The sequence below is a fragment of the Anarhichas minor genome, unplaced genomic scaffold (assembly GCF_050575085.1).
Source record: "Anarhichas minor isolate MPS153535 unplaced genomic scaffold, ASM5057508v1 ptg000079l, whole genome shotgun sequence".
Lineage (NCBI taxonomy): Eukaryota > Metazoa > Chordata > Actinopteri > Perciformes > Anarhichadidae > Anarhichas > Anarhichas minor.
This window is the reverse complement of record NW_027466525.1, coordinates 2614290-2623051: the sequence shown is the minus strand read 5'-3', so window position 1 is coordinate 2623051 and position 8762 is coordinate 2614290.

Below are 8762 nucleotides of genomic sequence, written 5' to 3'. Positions count from 1 at the left end.
GTTCCATCGTTAACCGCCATCGTTTTTCAACGTTAACTAGGTGTTCCATCGTTAACCGCCATCGTTTTTCAACGTTAACCAGATGTTCCATCGTTAACCGCCATCGTTTCACAACGTTAGCCAGGTGTTCCATCGTTAACTGCCACCATTTCACGACATTAGCCATGTCTTCCAACGTTAACCAGGTGTTCCAACGTTAACCCCCACGTTTAACAATGTAAACCACGTCTTCCAGTTCGTAACTGCCACCATTTCACAACGTTAGCCTGGTGTTCCTACGTTAACTAACACCGTTTCACAATGTTAACCAACTGTAACAATACCGTTTCACAACGTTAACCAACACCGTTTCACAACGTTAGCGCGGTTTTCCAACGTTAACCTCCACTGTTTGACCATATATTGCAAATACTAATTGCATCCTGATGCGTCCCAGACAAGAACGTAAAAACAAAAATATACGTCATCAAAGCCGCAGCTCTCCTTTTGGTCCTCCTTTTTTTTAGGTGATCGCAACTTCTGAAAGTCTTAAATAGCCCGTTGAGATTTATTACGAGTGTGTCTGTATTATTTTTATTCCCTATTTAGATTTTAAAGATTGCATCTTCTTTCATTTCCGGCAGACTAGGTATTTGGTCTTTTCAAACAGAAATGACACGTGTTCTATTGCATAGCGGGGAAGTGAGATCTGTGGAGACATGTGGAGACACTTTCTACTTTCAGCTGTCCACTTCTGATCGAATCACTCAACACACATTTTGACACCAAGTGTAAACAGGGCCTTTGTTGCCTAAACATAAGCACACGTGGGACTCAGGATGTGAACACTGGTGTCTGAGTTATTTAAATAATAACTGTAGCGCTTCATTTAGAAAAGCTGCCTCTGAACATAATCCAGCCATTAAAAACATTACTCCTCACTACGTAAACTTTAGCAAATGTAGTAATATATAAACATCAGCTCGAGTTTGTTTCCTTTACAGCCCTTCACACCCTCAGTGCCACTTTATTTTACCTGATTGAAACGTCTTTTGAAGACTGCGTCGGCGTGACTCTGCTTGATTGACACCTCCCTCGCTCTCCTGTTGGTTCTGCTGCACCTGTTTGGGCGGCACAAGTCTAAACTTTATCGTTCTTATTAGCACACGGCCCTCACGTGGTTTCATCCTGACCAGATGTCTAATCAGACAGAGTAACTGAAAACACCTGTGAGGGTGTGCAGAGCATTTCATTTAATGTGATCAAAGATCAGCTAGGCCGTGTCTGACTTTAATTTTAATTATATATTATAATAATTGTTGTTTTTTATACTCAAATATTTCACATGTGATTTGACCTTTATTGCTCGCTCATAGGTCCACATGGGTTTCAGTTTCATTTTTTTTATTTCCTCTCTGTACAAACTAATTATTATTACAGCAACTACCCACACTGCTGCTATTTATAACAGTTATATTAATAGAGCAATCTGAGAAACAAAGCAAAAGTTTCCTCGCAGAATATCTGATAATAACAATACATTTCTCTCCAAAACAGATATTATGCATGTTAAATGAGGAGATGCAACATGTAATTAATACATAATATTTGTTAGTATAATAAAATAAGATAAGATAATCCTTTATTAGACTTACAGATGGAACAATTGCAGTGCAAAAAAAAAGAGGTATTGCTCAAATTAAAAAAACAAGACAATAAATAAGTGAAGAGTAAAAAACTAAATGTAATAATAGACGGACTAATTGTTTGTTTATTGCATTATTGCACAATTAAAATACTGATATTGCACAATCAATCTATTAATCAAGCTGGAGGTAGCTTTTGGACAGCCAACATTTCAGTGGTATTGATTGGCTAACATTTAATTGATGGGTGAGCTTTCCTGCATCGTCTTTTGATTTATTTCCTTGTGTTTTATGTTGTTGTGTTCTGGGTCATTTTGTGGAGGAGTCCAGTCGTCGGGAGCTTGTTCTCTGTGATGGTCTATGAGGCACTTTGTAAAGTGACACTAATCCTATCCAACTGATGGTCTACAGGCCTTTTCAATGCACTCAAACCTGTAGGGAAAATTGACTGTTAATCTGTTAACATATAGATTATTGGCACATTTTATTAATGACTTAGGTGTAAAAATGTTGAAAGCGAGTGCCTCTCGGAGCTGATGAGTCATATCTGGTTCGGAATTAAAAGCTCAATTGGCATTCTGTCAACTCGGAAAATACTGAATACTACCACAAACTATCAATGAAAATAAATCCCCACATAACAAATTATAATACATCTCAATGTCACTCTCAACATAGCTTCTGTAATTAGATTCAGCTGTAATATGACCTGTTGCTCCTCTGCCTACTCTGGTTTCGCTGTCACTGAGGTGTTTTCTGAAGTTGCAGCAGAAACAGTGACCCTTCATCTCTGCTGCTGAAGCTCTCCACGCTTCGACCTGACACCTAAAGGTGCTGCTGACACCTAAAGGTGCTGCTGACACCTAGGGAGGAGAGCAGGGTGCAGCAGGAGAACAGGGACCTCTACTGGTAGGTGATGAAAGGGATGTGTGAACGTGGGTGCGTGCATGTGAGTGGATACAAGCCTGAAAGCTACACTACTTGCTCATGATTGTTTAATGTTCAGACGTGTGGATGCAAACTAAAATATATATTTCCATCGTTTATAAATAAATAAATAAATGGCTTCAGTTGGAAGTCTAAATGAACATCATGACACAAGGTGCTCATGAGTTCAGAGATCATTTTGTTTTGAAATGGTCTCATCTCATTCAAGATGCAAGAGAAGATGTCGATGTGTTAAATAATTTACACCACTGACATACAGTATATACAACTTTTATAGAAATTATTTCCCCTTTATCTTGACGCTGGCATGCATACTCTTCAGTTTGAGTCATTTTTGAGCCATTTACATTTATTGCACCAGATGAGTAAGTATTAACAGCAAAATGTACTGTTAACTTAAAGTACTTGTTGGGCAGAATGGCCGTTTTCAGAGAGTTATATAATTACATATCATATTATTGTAATACTATGACTGATGCTTTAACACGTGAGCAGTATTTTAATGTGACTGTGGAGGAGGTGGAGCACATTTTAACTATTTGATATACTGGATAGTTGGATGGTTTTATCTATAGCAGAGTATCATATTGTATCAATTGATCATTTGTTTTGTTCATAGTATGTTTATAAAGTAACTAATTCCAGCTGTGAGATAAATAAAGAAAAAATATAGTATAAAAAGTATAAAAAAGCACAACTTTTAGATTTTCAAAGTTGTGCTTAAGTACAATACTTGAGTAAATTCAGATGAATGTAATTCCAAAGTGGAGAGACAGCGATGAAGTACTCGTTACTTTAATGCTATGTTATGTGAAGTCCCAACTCCAGCTGCACATGGCTGTGACGAGCCAATAGCAAAGTTATTCTACTGTTTGTTTTTACTTGTTTTTTTACTTGCTGCTCTGATTGAGCTGACATTCCTCTCCCCCGTCGGTTTACATCCCAGATTGTTTCCTACTGAAGGCGTGTTTGAAATCCAGAACTGTTTGCTTGACATTTATCTGCCTGCAAATAAATAGCGCGTCTCCGCAGCAGCTTTCGAGTCAAGGGTTATTGCTGCTCGGTGTCAGTCATATTTAGCTCTTGCCCAATAGGAATCCGGTGACCTCTGCATAGTTTGCACTCAGCGGGGTCACCGGCTGCGCCTCCGGGGAACCATCTCCTCTCACGCTGGGAAGTGGAGTTCCCAAGCATTTCCCCCGACTGTGGTGCAGAACAATCCCATGTCGTCGCCCAATCAGGGGACTGGACGGCGTGACGCATGGCCGGGACAATAGGAGGATACAGGAGCATGCCGTATGGGTGCAAATACACCCCTCCCCCCCCTTTTGTGATGACGACAGGGTTCAATACCCTGAGTTTAGGCCGGCTGTTGATACATGATGACCCAAATATGGAGCTCTCACCCTGATAATATTTAAAATGTGTTGCCTGAGGATCAGATCCACGGAGAGTCACGCTATGAGCTGCCCCAGAGCCGAGCGTCTCTGTTGCCTGTGTGCCGGGACATCTGTTTAAATCATAGCAGGACCCCGTCCCGCCCCTGTTTGCAGTTGCCGCGGCGACGGGTCAGTGTGCAGGAGGCAGAGCGGGATTTGGTCCGAGCTCGCTGGGACTGAAGAGGAGGCGGCGGTTTGGACGGGATGGACGGCGTTCAGTTCCAGGGCTTTCCAGAACCTCCCAGGGGCTCCATTAAAACAAAAGGAGGAGGAGGAGGTGGGACTTCCTGTTGGAATGTTACAGACCAACCGTGACCCCAAAGGAACTGCAACTTCTAATGTGGACAGAAGGTCTGCAGTCACAGGACAGTAATACCATGCGTATCTATTACAGAGGTTCTCCATCGTGCAGCAGGGCTGGTACAGCCCGCCTCGGCTATTCTGAGCAATTTACCGCAACTCTAACCCGCTGCCAGATTATCCTCCACTCAAATAACCTGTGACCGTAGCAGACCTCTGCTGGTGACCAATTGGAACTGCAACAACATCCCATTAGCTTTCCCATTCCATCCAAATGTAGCGCACATTTTAAATATCATGCTTCTTTTCAGGTTCCAGGTTCACTCTTTGGGTTTCTAATGGAACATGTTTACATGCTTTATTGTTCAAAAAACACATTATTCTTCTCATACTGTCTGTCTTCATATACCTGTATTCACTAATTGTCTGAAACACTCCGGTTTCACGCCTGTCTTTTAGCCTCCCCTCCCAAAAAAGCCCCGTTTGCTCTGATTGTTCAGCATTTCCAGTTTTCCACATCTTGCTGGTTTTGATCAGGCGGCAACTTCCGTTTCTGCCGAGTGAAGCCGATTCAGAAGTGTCTTAGAACCTGCATTCTCTCTACTGACCATCAGGGGGCGACTCCTCTGGTTGCAAAAAGAAGTCCGATTTCACGGAGGTCTATGAGAAAATGACACAAAAAAAATGGTAAAAATAAAATGCAAATGAATGCTCGTTTCCATCCACTACTATTATGTGAATATAAGGAGTTTGTTCAGCGATGGTGGCGCTAATTCTCCAGTCGGGTGTCATTAAACCATAACAGAATAAAAGGGCGCATTGAGATGATGTTAATTTAAGAGCTCAAATGTTGACAACATGGAAATAGGAGATGGGGAGATCATGTGTTTGGTCGTGTGTGCGTGTGTGTCTGTCTGCACCTAATCTCGTATACTGCTGGACATATCAGATAAATCTTTTTTGCACATTTATGACTGTATGTTACAGGACCTCCCGTGGTAACGGTGATTCACAATTTTTGAAAACATATTTTACTGACTGTCATTGACTGCTGACTCCCTACTCCACTCAGGGGGCTGCAGTTGATCAACAGCTGCTTCCGTTTCAAGGGATTTCCATCAAATAGCTACGCTGAAAACAAGCCTCACATAGTCAGACCACATTTTGTCCTCAAAAAACGACATCCATAGAAAAGTTTGGTCTCATTTTGAAACCACAGCATTTTTAGATTCAAGCTAGGGTAGTTATCTTGAGGAAAAAGCCCAGCGTTGCCAACTCTTTTCCAATGAAAGCAGCTAGCAGCATTAGCTCCGAAAGACGCTAAATCAAGTAAGAAAGTCACCAAGTTTGCAACACTGACAGCCCGTCCCTTCCGGCCTCCCTCCACAGCCACTCCCCCAAAATCATCATTATGAACGTAAACAACAAGCATGGCTATTGTTAGTCTTCACAGCCGTTAAACTAGCAGCTTGTACGAGACTCCGGTGACGAGCAATGAATGCATGGACACAGTGGGATCAAACAGATGAACAGGCAGGTAGCCCATCCAATTATTGACTTACTATAGTCCTGCGACAGCCCCAGAGACCAGATTTCTTCTTTTTTTATATCCACACGATATATGTTATTATCCACTAATATAATTCACGAGATGATATGATGTATAAATCCCTGTTTTTGTTCATTTTGCAGCCATGCTGGCTGTAAGGAAGCCTGGAGGGACATTTAAGTGAGATTGCGCTCTTCTTAGTTTGGTGTTTGGAGCGGGAGACACACCTTATTAACTCTAAGTGCACTTCTCTAACTGTTTATAAAGTGTCAAAGGAAATAAAGTGATACGTGTAATATTTTACAATCAAATAAATCACTCTTGAATAAATTGGGGATATCTTGGCATAATTGTCTCCGATGATTGTGAGGTTTATTGTACACCAGATGTTCGGATGATGTAAGAACACATTCACCAGAAACTTCTTTTTAAACTCTTTTTGTCGCTTTTGAAGATGGGTTTGTCCCCTCACATGTTCTGTGGTTTTATGAGAGAGACTTAACATTTGAAAAAGGGGGATTTTTTTTGGGCTGCTTTTCATTCCATCCTCCAACATGAGCTGCAGTGTTCAGACAGCCCAATGTTCACAGACAGCCGTGGAACTTTTTTCTTGTCTTTACGAATCCCCAGGGAGCCTGGTGTGCGCAACTTTAAAAAAAATGTGTTTTCTTTAGATATGTCTTTTTTTCACAGCAGACATTTGGGGCTTATTAATATTGACAATGGCTAAAAATGTCTTATGAGGGCAGGAAATATACTTAAAGTATAACCTTGTACTAAAAACAGCATCATGTAAGATGCCTGTAAGATCATAATAAAGATCATATTTAGATTTTTGATGGATATGGATTTCCTCTCCTGAACTGGGACCAAATGTACAGTAACGAGTCTCCCATCCCACAGGAATCCCACAATGCATTTGGATTTGTTACGTCTCACGTGTTGTTTTCTGTATTTTGATTTCACATTTTGAATGAACACATTGTTTTCATGAGATTAAGTTATTATCTAATAAATGGACCTTTAGTTGAGATTACTTTGTCATGCTCGTTTACTTTGGTCGTACTGCAAAATGTTCTGAGAAATGTTGCATTTTGCATTTGTGACATGAATCCGTAAATTATTATTACATTATTTTTGAAGGTTTGGCTCAATCATTCCCGTTAATAATAACAAGTTAACGCAGTGACATCTCAAAGAAGAAGATCGGAAGTTTGACTGCCCGTGTTTCTTGCTCGGACAGACTGTGTTGCCAAAACTATGAAAATAAGACAAAGTCATCCTTTCAAACGTGTATTCTCCAAAGAGTGTGAAAGAAGAATGATCTTTAATCACAACATTAGAAGTCTGTAACGTGATGTTCTGTGATCACGCAGCTCCATTTTCCTTCTTAATGGAGTGTGTTACACAACATGTGTGTTTATCTTCCACCTGATTGATCCTCCATGAGGCGCTGATTACAAGCGACTAATTACACAAAACACACACACACACACACACTGAGAGTTAAAAGACACACACTATTAAGAGGAGTAAGGAGACACACAAGGACACATCATGCAGTAGTGGAAGAAGTACTCGTATCTTTTAAAAGCCGCTCAGTATAAAAACTCTGTTACGCGTCAAAGTCTTATTTAAAGATTTCTCGTTAAGTAGAACAGCAAAATGTACTTAAAGTATTAAAGTTAAAGTTCTTGTTGGGCAAAAGCGTTTGTTTAACGTTGTGAAACTGTCACTGTTAACGTTAACGTTAACATTTAGGCAACAAAATATACTTGGTTAAGGTTAGAAAAAACATTTTAGTTTGTCTTACAGAGTAACGTAAGCTACGGACGTAACGTCACGGGACTCTGCAGGCCGGTCTTATCCAGCTACGAAAAAGAATGTCCCGCAATTTGTAGAAATGCCGCAACATTTTTTCCGTATGTTATCCGTTAGATCTTGAACGAGGAAGTGTAAAGACTGCTAAATCACAAAAAGGCCGCGTGGTGAGGGGAGCGATCCTTCAGCCAGGAGACACAATTTGTTCCCCGTGCAAAACGAGAACTCAATGTTGTTGTTTTTTGTCACGGTACTTGTGTACTTTACGATCTTTTCCTAAACCTAACTAAGTGGTCGAGTTGCCTTAAACTAACTTAAGTATTTAACAATATATTTCTAAACCTAACTAAGATTCCTGTGAAGATTATTTTGAAAATTAGTTTGAAGTGGAAATTGACACGCGTTGCAGGCTTTTGTAGGAAAACGAACGAAAAACTTCGTAGAATATCATTCGAACAGCTTAATGAGGGTACGTTGAACTCTGTGGCATAACGCGGTCAGTAAAATCACTCAACTTTTGGTTTCACCTGGAACATGAACGCTGGTCCTCACCGCATACAAACGTATACAAACGTCAGCTGCTCTGACCGTTAAATAACGAGGCTGATATGTTTTCATTGGAGTGAGTTACACTTTCATACAGACGTTACAGGGCGCCTGGTGCATTGGGGTCAAAGGTTGGTCTTTGACGCTCAGGTAAGACCAGGCTGTTGTTTGTGAAAATGTTGATCTGTAAAGTAACTAAAGCGGTCAGATAAATGTCGTGGAATAAAAAGTACATTTCCCTCTGAAAGGTAGTGGAGTAAAAGCTTAAAGTTAAGTTAAGTAAAAGTGCAGCGAGTAAAGGTACTTCCTACTATCACCACTGCACACATGTACGACAATACCTGATATTTAAATGAAAACATATATGCCGAACACACACATTCACATACTGTACACACACCCAGGCAAAGACACACACACACACACACACTCAGGCGTGGGTATAAATACAGAGATTCCCTGCCTCGTTCTCACACACACACACTGACAAACACAAACACACACATTCCTGGATTCCAGCTCGTGGCGGGTGTG